Here is a 19,718-nt window from a genome sequence, read left to right as displayed (position 1 = left end):
AGGGATCAATATAGAAGGGATCTTAAGGAGAACCCAAAGTACGACCGTCCTCCTATGATTCCACCGATGGAGTGAAATGAAATAATAGAAGATGCAAAGGAGAAAAGGCTATGTGAAAATAGAGTAAATGAAGTAGCATAGGGCAAAAAATGGTATGTCATGATAGTATTAAGTACATTGTAATCATGCACTAATTAGTGATATTTGTAAATGTATAATCTAAGATGTTTGAAATTGTTCATAGATTGCAGGACACATCTATGGCTACAAAAGCAAGACTACAAAAGGTTGGCCAACACAAACTTGGCTTTGGTGGCTATATGAATCTTCAGTCTCGACTTGTAAGTAGGAACAATGAAATTTCATATTTATTTTTTATATAATGTTGCAAACAATTTTTTTTAATGAAACCATACATGGAAAACTGATGATATTAAGAAAAGAATACAGGGCACAGAATTCAATGTGGAGCTCATAGATGAATATAGAAAAATTTCCTTGAAGGATGGCTATAAAGTCATGGTTGGACGCCTACGCGAAGAATATAAAAACCTTGCCCAAGAATTTAGTGCATCAAATGATATTTCATAGGTAAATTGGTCAAATGAAAAGTAAATGAAATTGAATAGTTGAGAAGATTCTTTTTTGGTGTTAGTTTTGAACATAAATTGACTGCATAACAATGTGCATAACATTTTACTGTAGCCTTCATATCCTATCACAAAACCTACTCGTGACGAAGGCCATGATGTGCATTGTAGTGGTGGAGGTATTAATTTGCTATTGGAAATTAATTATGCAATTATGAATACAATTTAACATCTTCAATTGCAATTTGACATGTATCCTTTTTTTGAATATTTCAGAGCATGTTGAACATCATCATGAAGGAGTGGAGCATGTTCTGAGTGTTCAACATGTTGATGTGGCAATGGATCAAAATGTTAATGTACATGATGTGGCATTGTCGGTTAAGAAAAATGCATGTTATGTTGTACTAGTACTTAATTACAGACTTGCAATACTTAAAAAAAGAAAAAGAGTATGCCAATTTATCTCGTTTATTTGTTCTTGCAACAGAGCCCCCTTTAGTGTTGTAGCCTCATGCTCCTCCAAAGAGAAGGAGTCATCGTAATTTGACATTACACGTGTCAGAAGAGGAGGAGAATGAGGAAGATATGGATGCTCCTATGAGCATTTTGCTTAAGAGAGCTAAAGAAAAACAAAAAGAAGAAATGATGTTTTAAAAATGCTCTTTGATAAACCTTGTTGGATAATGAAAGAACTTTGTTTTAAGTAATTATCTATGAATGATACATATTAATATTGATTTTTATTTTATGTTAATGAACATTGTATTGTGTTAATAAAGTCTTGATTAGTATTGTGTATTAATGAATCGTATATCATATTAATGAATGTTATGTGATTGTATTAATTGAATGTTATAGTTCATAAATGGATGAATGAATGAATGAAGTATGTAATTAGATGATAATGGGTAGTTTAGATTGATGTTAGGGGGAGGGGGGTGAGGCCAAATGAGCTTCCACCTTCACATGGTTGGCCTTGTGAAGTAGAGAATATTATAGTATTATTGAAACCAAGTGAAGCTCAAACTAACATACCAAGGAATCACAAAACCCAAGTCCATCTACCCCTCATCTTCTCATCCCAATAAGTCATCTTTTTTGCCACTTTTATTTGGAAGGGTCTAAAGCCTGATCAATTTATCATCCTCATATCCTAAAATTATAACGTTCCAAAGAAAAGAATGATGTGCTTGAATAATGCTTGCTTGCATCACCAAGTTGAGGTAGTGTAACTTGTAAGGTGCCCAAAATACGTGCTCATATCTCACCTCAACTGATGCAGAGTCTATAGCCTTAATCCACCAAAATCTTCTTAAGTTCCTAGTAGCACCCAACCTACTGCAAGATGCCAAGCAAGGTTACCAGCCTTTACCCAATGCTGACCTATGTCTCTCCAAATGGACTCCATTTCTCTAAGGTCTTACCCCCTCTCTAGGGCTCTTAGCAAACTTGGGTCAAATTAAGGCTTTAGGGACACTAGCCCTCAACTAGGCCAAATATGGAAAATTAGGAAAAATGCTTTCAAGGCTTCAAACAAAGACTAGTTTTGTTATTCCTAGTCCTATATACCTTAGTTTTTATCGAATACAAATACAAGAACTCCACCACTTAACCTTTGATTCAAATATGACCCCATTTTCCAACAAGATTATCTAATATGAATCCTAAAATCTCTTCCCACGATAGTGGTTGGCTTTTACATGATTTCAGTTAAGTTCATTTTTGTGTATACAGGTTGGAATGAAGCATTGGGCTCGCTAGGTTCACCACAAATTCTAGCATGGTGCTCTCTGGAATATCCACGAGGTATGAAATTAATGCTATTGTAGTTTGAGCTAAAGTGGATGAAAAAATGACCTTCAACCCTAAAATTCCACTATAACAAAAAAAAAAGGTTTACTTACTCTGTTCTAATCAAACATTCACTTAGTTTGCAGTCTCATCACAGGCCTAGAGATGGACCTTTTGAAATGAAGGATATATTTACCATCCTCAATTCCATCCCTGCCAAGTTCTTACTAAAATATGGACTCTACTGCAAAGGCCTTGTGCCAAGTCTTTGTTTTGGTGTTGTATGGATTGCCCCTTACCTTGTCTTCTATATTTTAATGAATTCAATCTTGGAAAATGGTGCAATAATGTTAAGGATCCTGAGCTAATACAACATCTGCTCATACAAGCCAAGGATCTGTTGCCACTTACGAGAAAGGCCTTTCAGCTTGCATTTAGGAAAAGCAATTTATTTGTCTCTTCCTTTGCACAGGTTACCTTAACTATTTACTGATTTGTTTATAACCAATACATGAACTTGTCCTCATAGCAATTTCTTGAATTTTTTTCATATTTAAATTTGATCTGTTGCATTGTAATATTTCAATTTTCTTCTTGCATTTTGTTCCCCAGTGAATCTGAAGAATACTTGGCCAAGGAGAACTCATATGCATATGTACATCTTTATAATTTCAAAATTGCTTTATAGTATAAGCTATAGTAATTGCTCGTGATATTCTTGTTTTAAGCCTTTCCTTTAAGGAAGGACTTGTAGTTCCACGTTTTGCTTACTGCCTTTTATTTTTGATATTAGAATAGTTCAATCATTGGATACAATCAGTTCAGTTGGATATATTTAGTAGAAAAGTATCAAAATTATAGAAGTTGCTTCGGGAACTAGATACAATAAAGGAATACATCTTATTACATATCAAGAACTTACCAATGGAAACAAATGGGAAGTATATATAGCATGAGGAGTTAAGAGTAGCAGTATAATCATCAAAGCACATCAAAACTTGATAGTATCAAACTTGATAAAGAAGTAACTAAATCCTTCATGAGGGCCTCAACCATCATTACTTTCCAGAGACTCCACAAAGTCTGTAGCAAATAGTTCATCCTTCCAACCTACTAGGGCATATTCCTTTGGTGCATTATCATCAGGGCCCATGAAATCTTCATGTTCTTTCTTATCAGGGGCAGAGTTCTGGGTGTCAATGGAAATATTCAGATCTTTCATCATCTTATCTAATTGATTTAGTTTAGCAGGATCTACCATATCTTTGTATTGATTTAGATAGTGGATAGCTTTTACATCTTCCTTTTGAATGAGAAGCATTCCATCTCAAACTAGCATCATAAACTGAGCCATAGAAATCTCCAAAAATGTATGAGTTTACTTGTAAGCCCAATAATTCTTCTGAAGTACTTGGCCAGGGAGAACTCATATGCATGTGTACATGCTTATAATTTCAGAAAGGCTTTATAGCATAAGCTATAGCAATTGCTTGTGATATTATTGTTTTAAGCCTTACCTTTTAGGAAGGACTTGCAGTTCCACACTTTGTTGACTGCCTTTTTTTTTGCACTATATACCATATATTAAATATCCACTCCACTTACATTGTTTTAATAAATTGTTTTTCTCCATGGCATTGAAGCATTGCATGAATAAGGTCAGGTTTCAATTGCAAATTCTGATTTGCCTAGCAAGATTTAATTAAAACCCTATTAAGATGAAGACAACAACTTTCATTTCAGCAGGAGAAATCACAAGTATTAACCAAATGAATAGGGCATCATTGCAGGATATGCACATAGTGGGTTTTTTTGAAAGGGATTTGGAGCTTCTTTAGAAAGTACAACTATAAGGTACAAAATGTGACTCTGTAACCTTTTCCAGCATCATCCCTATCTTAATCCTATATCCAAATAATGGAGCACATTATGTTTTTGTGCAAAAATGGGAGATCTAGTAATTTTCAAAAGGTAAGAGGATTGATAAAAGATAGAGGAATAAAAGAGCTACCTAGATGCAGGTGGATTGAAATCTGTAAAATGGTCCATTATTTTGATATAGGGTTAAGATTGCCCACAAATATATGAGAGTATGCAAAGTTGGAAATTTATCTTGCAACATGAAGACGATGGATATATTAGTCTTTTAGCTATTCATTATTTTTTGGTTGGTTAAAATGATTAGAAATCTTCTACCTTTCTTTTAGTTCCTTAAATTCTTTTGCAGTTTAGCTTGTTATGAAGACATTCTTGGTAGCATTTCAATGGTCAGTTGTTAATGACTGATGCATTTCTTTATTACAGTAAATTATACTGAGAAGGAAAAACTTTTAACCCTTCATGTAAAATTCTCATGAAAGTGATGCTTGTATGTGGAATCCTCTTTGTGCAGGGCAGTGAGAAGGATTAGTCATGGAAGGAAAATAAATGAGTTCTACAATTTCCTACTACATAAATTTTGACACACTCCATGGTAATTACTTTTAAGAGCAATCTCGAAGGAAACCATAAGCAATCCAACCTAAAATATTATATTGCACTATTCAGGTACACTATATTATGTCTGACTCTAGATTTTTTTTGGGAAAAATGGGCATGATTATTAGTCCTAATTTGTAATTGGGTTCTTTTATATTTTTGTTTGGGTAACAAAAATTCTAGTTTCTTATATTCTACATCATTTTCCATCATTTATCAATAATTATAATAAAGAGCTAAAGAGATCTCAAAAAAATTGTTGATTGCAGATCAATAAACTAAAAGGAAAGAGGAGGGGATGTCAGCCAAGGTTATAGGGAAAGGCCTTTCAATTAACTATCAATTTTAGAATGGTCATTTGTCTATCAAAGTATTGGCTTATAAAATAGGATTACTCTACTCAAGATTCAAGTAAATTTGATAATGAAATATTATTTGAATAATTGGGGGTCACCACATTTTCTCTACTTAGGATTCAGGTAAATTTGATAATGAAAGATTATTTGAATAATCGGTTACATTGAACAGCTATAACTATATTCATAGGCTTCACTCAAACCATAAATTTAGGAACAATTTTATTTTTTTAGAATATGGAAATCATAGTACATATTTGAAAGAACACTTTAGGGAAGCACATAAATTCACGCCTTTACAATTTGATGATGAGGGAAGGCATGTTGCTCTGTACACATTCTTACCCTTTTCAGCAGGCCTAGGAGTTTATGTAGGATTAGATTTTTCAAATACTGAGAAATTACTATTTGTATATCATTTCGTTAAGATGTTTTCAAGCCTCACACCAATCAACCCAAATGAAAAAATATTAGGTTTTCCTATAAAAAATTTTGCCAAATCGTAGAATCATTCCATGGAGGCAACCAAAATACATTTGCAAGTCACTCAAGTGTTGTTTTCAAATCTTGGTGGTTCACATATGCCTTATAAAATAGGATTACTAGATGGCTTGGAAAAGATGGAAGGTGAAGAATTGTTGTGGGAAACAAGGAAGATCGACATCTTAATGGAAAGGCCCTTCTTTACGCAACCAAAGATTTTGTTCACTGGACCAAAAAGAAGCACTCTCTCCATTCCTCTAAGAAGACAGGAATGTGGGAGTCTTTTTTCATTAGGTCTTGTTGTAAGTCATTAAAGCTTTCATTTTATAGAAGTTGAACTCACCGAAACCCCCTTTTTAAACACCCCACAAAGCAATACACCAAATGGCACACAGATCACATAGTAACATCCAATATTGATGTAAGCAACGTAGGATTGCCACCCTGATCCCACTGCTACCCTTGTTTCAAATTCATAAGGAAGAAGAATGCTTATAACTCATATTGGTCATTACAGTTTTTATCTTTCTTTTGAGATGCCATGTTTATAGCACTATCATTTGGAAAAAGTAAGTCAATTTTGACCAAAAACAGGACTTACACACATAAAATAGAAAAGTTGTTTACCTAATAGCACTGGCTAAATACTGTTGAGGAGCATAGTAAAGGCTAGCAAGATTGATAGTTTAGAAACTGCATCTATAATTATGGTATTGTTTGTGAAAATTAGACCAAATTCATGGCAAAGCACAAGTATGAGAGAACAAAAAAAAAGGCCTATCATGGTTGAAGTAACTACAAATTTGGCTCCTTTGCCATTTCCAGCCCCTAGCTCATTGGCTACCCTCACACTGCATTCACAAGCATACAAACTTATATAACAATCAATACACAACAGAATATAAGACAATGCATATGATATTAACTCATTTGTAGTAGAATTTGTGACTGCTTAACATATGAATTGGATCATACAAAGGATAGAGATGATAGTTACTTTTTGATTCCATAGAGTAGAGGCAGCTAGACTTATATAATACATTTTAAGTTTTAAAATGTTTAGATGGTTCATTTAAAAATACAGTAGTTTTTCAATAATGTTCGTCTATTAGCATGATTTCATATCATCTTAATAAATCAAAGCTTGAATATGTTGTTTAAGCCAAACCAAACTAGAAGAAGTATAATCTAAGATTGAATGTAGTTATAACAAGAAGTCACCATTGGAAAAGTGGGTGTAAGAATCTGCCTTTTTCTTTTGTGGAGGTATCCCTGCCCATGCTGGACAACCAAAAACTTTGAAGTGTTTAACACTTGGTTTCCTGCCACACCAAGCCTCAAAAGGTGTTATTCCATCTAAGGCCTTATGTGGACTTATGTTTTGGATGTAGTTGGCACAGCATATGGCTTCAACCAAAACACTTGATCAAGAGACTGGTGTTGAAGCATGCAAGTAGTCATTTCTTTAAGGGTTTTGTTCTTTCTTTCAAGTACACCATTCCGTTGTGGTGTGTATGCAACTAAATGTTGAAGATCTATCCCCTCGTGTGCAAAAGTCTATAAGTTTGGAGTTGACATATTCTTTGCCATTATCTATCCTTAGGATCTTGATGGCTTTCCCTGATTTTTTCTCAACTTAAGCTTTGAATATGATAAAGTTGTCAAAGACTTCACTCTTATGACCAAGAAAAAAGACCCAAGTGTACCTTGAAAAGTCATCAATAAATGTGAGAACATAGCGAGCCTTACCAAAGGATGGTACTAGAAATGGGCCAGCTACATCACTATGAACCAATTCTAGAACAACAGTTGCCTTCCAAGACTTCCCCTTGTCATATTTCTCTTCGAGATGTTTACCTGCTTCACAACCTAGACATACACCCTCTGAAAACTTGACTTGAGGTAGACTAATGAGCATTTCCTTGCTGCTTAGTTGCTGAAGGTAGCGATAACTAAGGTGTCCAAATATTTCATGCCATAGTTTACTTTGAATGTTTGAATGATTCAACAAGGCAAGAGACATGGACTAGGCACAAAATGTGAGAAAGAATAAAGTCTTGTCTCATGGTTTGCCTTTCCAACTGCCACCATTGAATCATCTTTGAGATTTTTCACCACAACTGCATTGGGGAGGAACTCTACTTTGTTGGCACATCCATAGTGAGTGATTTGATAGATGGAGAGAAGGTTGGGTGCTAAGATTAGGAACATGAAGTACATCCTTGAAGATGCCATTTTCCAACTCAACATTTCTTTTACCTTCTACTTCAACTTGAGTATCATTGCCCACTCCTAGTGTACTTGTACATTGTATTGAATACTATACAGTTATTCTGATCATACTCTGGTCTAATTTATGCTTATGTTTTGAGTTCCTTGGTCTTGGGTGAATTCTACCCTAAATTAGATTCTTACAGTGGGCAATGCTAGAATTTGGATATAACAAGAAGAAGGTGGAGAGGGTTTTTTGGTTAAAATCTTTAGAGCTAGGCATTTAGTTATTGTTTTAGATAATCATCATATTTCATTTCCTTGTGTGGAACCAAAACTACCAAAGAAAATGCAAAACTAAGATAAGCATGAAAGTGATTCAAAGAGTCCAACATAACAAGAAAGAGGGTACTGAAATGCCTAACTTGTCCATAATAATGTTGAAACGAGAATTTAATGAAAATCAATGTAGTTTCAAAATCATGGGAGACTTTGAATGACAATGAGATTTTATTATCTAAAAATGCATGGGATGAGAATAGGATGATGCTTCCTGTCCTTGGAGCAAGATGGGCATGTCTTCAAAACAATAAAGTAGTTGTATTCAAATTCTAAAATATGTAGTAGAATTCAAGAATATGACTTTAAATAAACCTAAACCTGTAAGCATTAGGGATAAACATGAACTGTCATATCAGCATTATATATTCCTATTGTGTCGAAAACCTTTACATTTTTTTCCATTTCATTAATTACAAGAAATGCTTTATAATTGATCAATACATACCCAGTGGCAGCAAGGAAACCAAGTGGTATCATCATCTCCAAACCATTGATACTTATGCTGCAAAATGCATATCAGGGTTTCAAAACATATGTTTTTGCACCATTATATAAATCCCTTGTATTTCTTCAAAACATATAATGCAGAGAAAATGGTTTTGTTTTCTAATACTAGATTGAAAGGGAATCAATTGCAACTTTTGAATCTGACAAGTTTCCTGTTAATAGGACTAGAATTCTGTAGTACCACGTCTCTAAATTGTTTAAAAGATGGAAGTTTGTTAGAAGTTAGAAGCATAACCATTTGAGCAGTTAGACCCAACCAAATTTAAAATGTATTGTGTAACAGAATAGGAAACTGTTTAGTTGTATATATGTGTTGAGATTGTATGCAATTTTTTAACCATCAATGTTTTGGATCATACTCCATCTATCTTGGATTATGATCCGAAACGTGGATGGTCAAAAATTTCTATCATAGAGTATAATCTAAAACATTTAAAGTAAAAAATTTGCACACAATCTCAACCTAGAAATACAACTGAACAATTCATAAATTGTAAAAATCTTGTATCTTCAGAATAAGAAACTTACCAGAGCATGACACTGGATGCGGTAGAAAGCTTTAAAAAGGCCACAAGTCAGAGAATGTATCTTTAGACAGACCTGTCCATGCCAGTGAGCTAACCCCACATGTGGCATAAAGAATGAGGCCAATTGTGGGAATCCACCATGCCAAATTCATTGTAATGGTAGAACCAATCAACCCCATTTCAAGTTTAAAAATCAATACCCAACTGAGAAAAACGTGGATCACCAAAGTGGCAACAGAGATCCAAGCAATGACCATGTTCTTCAACTGGGACTGCAAAAATATTTGGGTTGGAAAGTAGAAAACATATGCAAAATGTTGAGGAATGAGCCAGATTGAAAGTGTTCATGTTAATTCAGCAATTTCATCTAACTATCCAAGGATCTTCAAGATGGGGGTTGCATAAATATACGTTGGCAGGAGAAGAATTGCAACACCAAAATTTTTATCCTGTTTCTCCATTGGGAAAACATGGTCTTGATACTTTTGTTACTGAGCCTAAGATCAAACATGTCTTGAAGGCATCCCTCGATGAAACAAGATTTGAGTATTATACAATTCAGACTTACTTCATAGACATTAATAGGTATGTTCCAGATAATACAAGTGTTGACAACAAATATGGATTGAGATATGATTATGGAAAATTCTATGCATCCAAAACATTTTTTGATAGTCATAAGAATATAAGGGTCTTGTGGGGATGGATCAATGAGTTGGACAACATTCAGGATGATATTGCAAAGGGGTGGTCTGGTGTTCAAGTAAGGTTCAACCCAAATTTTCACTTCTATATATTTATTTAGTCTTATTACCTAGAAACTAATTGTATTGAATGTGTTTTGATGACTTTCAGTCTTTTAGCTATTCATTGTTTTTTGGTTGGAATATACTGTGTACATGTAAATTTGTTTAGTTGTCATTTGGTTGATTCTCTTTTTCTTTTTTTTTGGTTCATTCTTATTTAAAACTGATGAGAGATTGTAGTAGTGCAAAAATGAATATTGTTCCTCATCTTATACTATTTTCACATTAATATCTTGTGGAGATTATATATTTTTGGACTGTACAAGGTTTTCATAAGTGACCCAATATCTAATTGTTTTGCAAGAAGAAGTGACAGTGATTCAGAAGAATTTTTGAAGATGAAAGTGACAAGGACATGAATCAAATGACACCCATGGTATGATGATGGATTGGAAGGTTTCCATTTGGGAAGGTATTATTCTTTTTTTTTATTCTAGCTTATAGCTCATTTAAGACCTTCTTGATGAAAGGTTGAGAGTGTTGGCAAGAAGAGGACTTTGTTGGAGTAATCTACAAAACCTAAAATTACTGTTGATAAAAAGGCAAAGACAACAGTAACTTGTGAAGCACAAAAGTCAAGTCAGTGCTTAAATACTTTCTCATTAACAATGTGTTGATATTTTGAAAACTAATTTGTTATTGAAACTTGTCTTAAATTATGAAATTGGTAACATGAGCTAGAGGGAAGTTTCAATTATTTGAAAGCAAATGGCTTACACTCAATTAATAATAAATCTAAGTGAAGATGAAGTTATTTTAGACTAAATTCTAGTTGATATGGGTGATCAACCTTATTTTTGTGTACTTGGTTACCTTCTACATCATTATTCTCTAGCAAATTTCATTTCCATGGAGCATTTAAGGAATTTGTTAGATTTCACCAATGTTAATGACTAAGTAGTTATAATTCCAATTGAATTATATTATACGTTTTAGCATTTGTAAAAAATCTTATGTATTTCTTATGGATGATGGCTTTTCCTTTGTGCTTGGTTAAAACACGGGGAATACACTAGTGATTTTTCTATCTATAATTGATATGAAATTTTAAAAAAACAAGGATTTGTGTGTTTATTGTTTTTCCTATTATGTTTATTTTTTATGATGATAGAGAATTTCAAACAAGGAGGGACCCATAGTGGATACATTTACATATTTTTCTGCCTTAGTCACTGATTAATTCTTTTTAAACATGTATGCACTTGAAGTACAAATATTTTCAACCAAGAAAGAGAAATATGGAAGCAAATAATAAAGCTTTAACACTGTCACATTGTTAAGCAACTAAGATTCATGAAGGTATCTACTAAGCTTGCTTCTATTTACATATTTGTCTCCAAAGATTCCAGGGAATGATGGGATGTCATATCTTTTTTGATCTGAACTTGTTGCGACACAAGACAAATGGCAACCTATCTAAGGGTTTCACTTTAGCTTGATTAAATCATTTTGTTGAGCTTACTGCACTGAACTGAGAATATTCAAATGAACTCAAAATCTTTGTTGTTGTCATGTGTCCGAATGGAACGTATTATATATATAGTTTTTTTCTGGTGCTTGAGATTGACTCCACTAGTACATACATTTGGTAAACAGTTATTTTCTGCATTCATACAGTAACCAATTGAAATTGTAGAAGCTACTGTGAACTTGGGAATATTTGATTGAGCTTAGTCTTTATTATAGTCATAACCTTCTAGGCCAGAAGAAGCAACCAACAACCTATTTCCTCCTAGGGATGTACATGCAACAGTTAAAGAGGATGCAATGCTACCCCTAATTACCGAACATTAAAGAATTGCCCAATCCATAGCCCTTAAATAAACAATGTTGACCAAGTCGAGGTTAGAAACCTTATTCAACACGCTTTCACTTTTTTTTTCCACTTCGGCTTCTACATCAGCACTCACATAGGGGATAGGAGCCCACAACAAAGATGAAGATTGTCGGTTTGTGGTGCAAGTTAATTAGTGAAGAGGAGTTCTTAAACCATATTGTGTGATCAACAAATATGAAGTGCCTCACACCCTTGTAAGTATTTCAATAATCTTAGCTTCTTTGAGGCATTCTATAAAACAGTTCACATGCCTTACTTATGATTTGACATTTTGCATGCATCTTACACTCTCTCATCTGGCTGATGATGGATTACGAAGAGTGATCTGAAATGATGATGCTAAAAAACACACACAATCAAATCCAAAACGAACTTGCATTACAAATGGATTGTGGAAATCTGATATTGTTAATTTTGCATGCATGTCTACCAGGACAATCACAACTTAAACATATATATAATAGATTTATATATGTTTAAGTTGTGATTGTCCTCGTAGAAATGCATGCACAATTAACAATATCAGATTTCCACAATCCATTTGTAATGCAAGTTCATTTTGGATTTGATTGTGTGTTTTTTAGCATCATTGTTTCAGATCACCCTCTCTAATCCATCATCAGGATGAGAGTGTAGAATGCATGCAAAATGTCAAATCATAGGCAAGGCATGTGAACTGTTTTATAGAATGCCTCAAAAAAAAAAAAATTGTCAAAATTTTGACCAATGCCTAGCAGCTTCCTACCAAGCATTGGTCGAAATTTTGACCAATGCCTGGCAGTTTCCTACCAAGCATTGGTCAAAATTTTGACCAACGCCTGGAATTTTTTGACTAAGAATTGGTCGAACTTTCGACCAATTCCTGAAATTTTTCGACCAAGCATTGGTCGAAATGTCAACCAATGCCTGAAAGTTTTCTACCAAGCATTGGTAGAAATTTCAACCAATGCCTGGTAGTTTTCAACCAAGCATTGGTCGAAATTTTGACCAATTCCTGGTAGAAATTGCACCAAGGCTCTGGAAAGTTTTCGACCAACGAGTAAGTTGGTTGAAATTTTGACAAGAAAAACTTCGACCAATTGGTTGGTCCAAATTTTGACCAACCCAAGTCGAAAAATGGGGTCAAATGTACTAGTGCAAGATTAACAAGCTTATCTCTAGGAGTACCAAGAGGAATACCATCAAGATCTCTTTCACTCCTCACAGTAGGAGGCATTGCATAAGAAGTGTTCAGAGGACCTTACAACAAGGATTGCCATAGCAAATCAAGAGATGATGCTTAAGCTTTCTCAAGTGGAAGCATATGAAGCGCACAAGCATCCTAGATGCAAATTTGATAGGTTAGACGTATTAATCCTCCCCCCTTACAAGTTCATGTACATGAGATGGTGCCAATGGAGGAGGAATCTGTGTTACGATAGGTCAAGGTGGAGGAACACATACTACTAGTCATGCCTTCAAAACTATTTATGAGTCAGTAGGATACAAGTGTTGCAGAGAATAGCAACATGGCCAAAGTCGATCGCTTAGACTCAATGTAATGCCCCACCCGGAGATCCTTGGAAACAAGGATGAAATACAAGCCAGAATATTTTTTTTTTTACAAGTATGAATGCACAAGACAACATCATACAGGGATCACAAAGATCGCAATGGAAGACTTCACCACAATCCTGGCAACCAATAGATCTTCGAACGCCACTACCAACTGACACACACGAACAAAAGCCAACAACCACCACAAACAATATGAGGGCTCAAGAAACGACCACTCACCAACAGAACACCAAGCTAGGGTAAAATGCAGAATCCTAAAATTTGGCTAAGCTTGAAATCCTGAAGCCCTGAAAATTGGCTAAGTCTGGATTTCTGAAGCCTTGAAATTTCCTAGAATCCATAACTTATCTCCGAGAGGTCTGAAACCTATCTCAAAAGATTCGTCACATATATTAAAATATATCTTAAGTATAAGAAATCTTCTTATACTTAAACGATATATTTTAAACCCCAAGAGACAAAAACAGAAACACGAGAATAAGATTACAAGAGAAGCCGACAGAATCCAAAAAGAAACAGCATAGGGTCGAAGAACACCCAAAAGGGTATCCAAAACAACTCTCAAAAATTTTGGATCACGAAGAAAAGTGCCCGCTGACGGCACGCGCAGGTTTTTACAAAAAATTGTGCGACACTTCTTACTAAGGGAGGGCGACACTTCTTCTTAAGTCGTGCGACACTCTTCCAGTGTCATACGACATTTCTCAAGAAGGTATGCGATACTTTACAGGATTGTACGACACTTCTAAAGAAGGCGTGCGACACTCTTCTAGTGTCGTACGACATTTCTCAAGAAGGCGTGCGATACTTTACAGTATTGTACGACACAATTTGTATGGGCGTGCGATACATTATTATGTCGCACAATGCTGACAAAATGTCGCCCATAGAAACATGAAAACACTTAAAGAACTCAAAAAAAAGGAAAAAACACAGAGGAAAACCTCCACACTAGGGAGTACCGGATCCACACAAATCGAGGAATGAACACTCGAAAGTAGCAACAGAAAGGGAAGAGGAACATCTATCCATCTAAACCATAACAGCAAAGAACGCACTGAAATTAACATCGCAGTAAACAGAAATACCAGAAGAAACTAAACAACCAAAATAAGTACGTGGTTCCTCCCATCCGTCAATAGCATCATAAGACCATCGTGGGTCCTAGCCATCCCCCGCGCGTAACATCCCAAGCCACCGACCAGATCGTCGGTACTGTCGTAATAGGGACGTCGCTACTAAAAACATGCACAATATCAACATAAGAAAATCTAACATGCTAGTGATAACGCATAAGATAATCCTATAGTAGATAACATCACCTATCACATGCTAAACAACAGTAAGCAAAAGATATGCTAATACAACAATTCACAGCATCTACTCATATGCTAAACATCATAATAAGGGAATGCGTCAAATAAAATAACATCATCTAAACATGATATACAAGCATCCCAATGAAAGCATAAATCACAAGAAAGCATACTCCGAAACTCGAAGTACCAAGTGAAGACATCCAACAATGATCGCACTAGGACAAAAGATCGTCTCTGTACACTGATCCCTAATAGTGGTGAAGGTAGCTACGCCTCCCAACCACGTGGCACCCATAGGTCCACACCCGCCGTGCTAATGGAGATAATGATCCAACCACAAACACACATAAAGCACAACATCCAAGGCTAACACTCACACCAGACAGTATGATGGCTGCAACCAGGAACCTAAGACAATGCAAGGAGTACATGTCCTGGTCAGACACTCAAAAGGCTACTAATTAGGGGCTAACATCCTGCAGAGTCGCTTGGCATTAAAAAGCTCAAGCTGGGATCGTGTGTCCTCAAACTTAAACGGGTGCACACACATTGTGTCCTCGAACTTAATCGGGTGCTCACACATTTTACTTATCTTAAGTTTTATTAACAATCACACATTGTATTTAGTTATCACTTGCTTAAAACTTCTTATCCTCCGTCAACCTCTGGCGCCATGAACGCCGGGCTATGAGATAGAAGCCCCCTCCAGATGCTACCCTACCCTACCCATGCTCATCCTACGACAAGTGCCCGTGGGCATGCATACTCCCATCCCAACCCCAATGATCAAAACTTCCAGAAAAGACATGGAAGGTCAAGACCTGCAAGTCCTCCGACAAACGTACGCGCACGTACTCGTGTGTGGCGCACCACCATCACAAAGATCATAACACAAGGACAAGAATGAGAACACAATGCAAAGAAAACACCCAACTGAAAGCAACACGGGAAGGATGGATTCTACACGAATCCCAAAGCCAAAGAAACCATACATCTTGAAATCACTCCACCAGCCTCAATCCGGGAGTATGGATTCTACATGAATCTCAATGATGTAACAAGACCAAAAGTCATGAACTTACTCAACCGGCCTCAATCCGAGAGTATGGATTCTACATGAATCCCAATGATGTAACAAGACCAAACATCATGAACTTACTCAACCGGCCTCAATCCGAGAGTATGGATTCTACACGAATCCTAGCGTTCACGAAACAAAAGCAAAGGTCTAAAAGAAAACAATAACAACAGGTATAAAATCACTCAACCGAACACAACGTCGAGAGTACGGATGCATCCCAAAGCAACATAAACATGCAAAAGTGGTCTGACTGATATCCAAACAGATGATCCAAGTCCATGACCCACATTGTGCCAAGAAAACTCAAGAAAACAGGGCAGCACGCAAAACGAGGTAAAAACTCCAAGTTTAAAAAAAAATTCAAAATAAAAACCCATTTGGCCTTTGGGTTCAAAAATCCAAAAAATCCAAAAATAAATGGAATCGGACACCGTATGCAAAAAAGGCTAGCATAACGGTGCAAAATCCCAAACCCTCATTTCGAAAAATAAGGAAATGTTCGTACCCGCCCAACTGGGTAGAACTAGCATACAAAAATGGAGGGGAACACTAGTTCTCAGCCTCTAAACAAACTACTACCAAAAATAGAAGCAGAAACGGAGAATAAACCATAAAACGGGAAAGCCCTACCTCACAACCAAAAGGGCAAAACGAAAAACTGAACCAGAAAATAAAACGCCTGCAGAAGTGGCTGAAAATCGTAGCAATCCAAGGTTTCTCTGAGCTGGATCCAACGAGCTCAACCTCGCGACGATCCCACGCCCATAGCTCTCACAACGAACAAAACAGTAAATCCTCATGAAGAGGATTTTGGGTTTTACTCTCCAAATTTTCAATTCGAAAGTGAGAAGTGAAGAATTAAATTCCTCTTTGGATACTTATTCACTTTTCGGGTGAATAATCGATCAAGGCATTTAACCAGCCAATCTAGTTAAACCCCGAATCGACCCAAACAAAAACAGGCTATTCCTATAAATAAGAATTCATCTATGGCAAAGCTACCAAAAATTAAAATAAATCAATTAAAAAGCCTGAAAATTAAAAAACACATAAATCTCCTTAATAACTTTCGCAACAATGCGAACCTCTAAATGCACAGACACGCTTATTGGTCTAATCACATAATGCAAATGAGTTCAAATTAAATAATCACTGAAAGGTTTACTTTAAATATTTAATAAAGGATACGTCGACCATATAAGGACGACATTGGTAAAATATGAATGGCTGAATCACTAACTCCATGTGCCACCGTCAAGGATATAAATCATGCACACTAAACAACACGATCAAGTGCAATTGCATATAATAACATAGCCAACGCAATAAATGCATTAAATCACCTAATTTAACCATTTAATTAATTATATTAAAATAATCTATTTACATCACTCACGTTCGCATAAAGCATAACAACGCAGGAATGAAGTAAATAACCATAGCATTAAATCCATCACATAACATAATCAGATGTATGTCCAAATACCGGATAACTAGATATCATCATAAAACACACTGTCATCTCAAAATGGCATCGTCATGCAATATGATCAACTGAACAGCATAGTAGTCTAATATCTATGATACTGAAATCAAAGTGAACATCGGACCCTCAGGTCCTCTCAAATGTAAAACATCACATAAGAACAGATATCTCTCAGATCAAAAATATAACAAAGTAAATGTCTGCAGCACATAACCAAATAATCCCACATGAACAATCCATTTCTAATCATTAATGCATTTAATAAAGATTGAATACTCTACATTAAAAAGGCATTCAAAACACATAAGCAAACACAGTCATAAACATGACTAATCACAGCTACAGGAACCTAGTCCAGTGTAGCATGGTAATAGAACATAGTGCAATCTCTGCACACATCTCAAGGTAATCACGAAACAACCTCATGATACCACATCGATCCTAGTAACCACTGGCACAAACCTTAGTGAACCATAAATCACATCATAATCTCAAAGATCAGTCAAAAGCATAATCAAAGCAACTGATACAGAAACATAAATCCAAACACCTCGACGGTGTAGGCCACTCAAGGTCACAATCCTTATCCCATCTCAACAAAAGATCAGCAAGGTTGCATCCATCAGGATGACTTACAGAAGTCAAATGGGAGAGGCACTACACTCAACGCTTTGAATCTGTGAGTTAAAAAGGTATATGTGTGGTGTTGTACTGTCAATTGGCGTACATAGTCAATCATTTAATACCACCATAACTAGTAATTCAAAATATTGCTCAAAATAGTGATACATGTTACCAACAATATTTATCAATTTGCCATAATGCTACATATGTTCTTAAAATGATGTTCACTCTAATCTAATGATTTACACAACTCATTTTTATGTGTTAAAAATATATGCTAAGATCTTAAGACAAATTGTTTGAGATCACATAGTACTTTGAGTGTGTGAGCTAAAAGGTACGATACAGTTTATTTTCAAGAGTCGACGGAATTGAACACAATGTTATGCTACAACACCTGCGTTGTTGGGTTGTCAATTGACATAACAATAAACTATTCAATACCACCATAACCAACAATTCAAAATATTGCTAACATTAGTAATACATATGAGCAAGAATATTTGTCAATTTGCCATGATGCTATGACTATGCATTAGAGGATGCCCATTCCACTCTAATGATTTACACAACTAATACTTTCTTTCATGGAAAGCAAAAGGAAATTGCATCACATTTTCCTTTCATGTCATGGAAGTAGTGGTAGGAAAAGCCAAATGAATGTGTCCAAAAGATAGAAGGGACACAAAAAACCATAAAAAATAATAAAAAGGCATTGGGATGCTCTTGTTTCATCATTACAAAGAAAAATAATTCATTCAATAATAAATATTTCAATTTGGTAATGTGTCATGGGGAGCTATCTATTCTAACAAAAAAATGGCATTGTACATGAGCAATAGGCAAACACGACATCATAAAATAATATGTTTTTTATTAAACATTTGTTCACAGAGAATTGTTGGATATTTAGAATTCTTAGCATAGATTTAGCTTTCAAAGAAAATAAATCCTGCAAAGACAGTAAACACAAAGTTGCACAAAATAAAATTTATAACACAATACAAATTAAAACAAAAAAACATAATATAAACAATACTCGTCAAAAAATATATAGCAGGCAACACCATTCTTACCCATTGGTAGGTACAACTAGGAAAATTCCCCAAAAGAAAATGAGACCTTGCATCAACACCACGGAGAATCTTCAAGCCAGTTATCAGATAGCACACAATGACACTGTCATAGATAAACAGACATTGCACTCTACTCCCAATGTGATAAAAAAAAGACATCCTGTGGTGACAAAAAACAAAATAGGAGCATGAAGGCAAACATGACACTAGACCATAGTGCGTTGTTTATGAAACATTTGTTGACAACAAAAATGTTAGAGCTTCAAACCCTAGATAAAACACACATTGGCTTTAAGAAACTTTAGAGTTTAAAACCCTACAAATAAACTAGTAAGACTCTCAAAAAGATCTAGCTATCTTGACACAAAAAATGGCATGGTACATGGGTAAAAGCCAGCACAAATTTATGTGTTGATTATGAAACATTCATTCACAGAGTAATGTTGGAGCTTTAAACACTATAAAAACCAATATCTTGGTCTTAAGAAACTTTAGAGTTTGAAACCCTGGAAATAAAGCTCCAAAACTAAGAAGCCCTTCTCTCAAAAGGGGAGCTATCTCTTCTTTTGAAAACATGACAAGGTGCATGAAGAACTGGCAAACACGATGTCAAAAAATAATATGCTTTTCATGAAGCATTTGTT

At 35.4% G+C, this 19,718-nt stretch overlaps 1 pseudogene; it reads right to left on the bottom strand.

Moving 5' to 3' along the window:
- Positions 1–3,432: 3,432 nt before the first annotated feature.
- On the bottom strand, positions 3,433–9,749 carry LOC149534708 (protein DETOXIFICATION 27-like; annotated as a pseudogene).
- Positions 9,750–19,718: the final 9,969 nt, after the last annotated feature.

Source organism: Cupressus sempervirens, chromosome 10, assembly GCF_028749045.1.
Source record: "Cupressus sempervirens isolate cs-2001-9-10 chromosome 10, ASM2874904v1, whole genome shotgun sequence".
Taxonomy (NCBI): Eukaryota; Viridiplantae; Streptophyta; class Pinopsida; order Cupressales; family Cupressaceae; genus Cupressus; species Cupressus sempervirens.
Note: the sequence above shows the minus strand (reverse complement) of the source record. Positions and strands in the feature narration are given on the sequence as shown.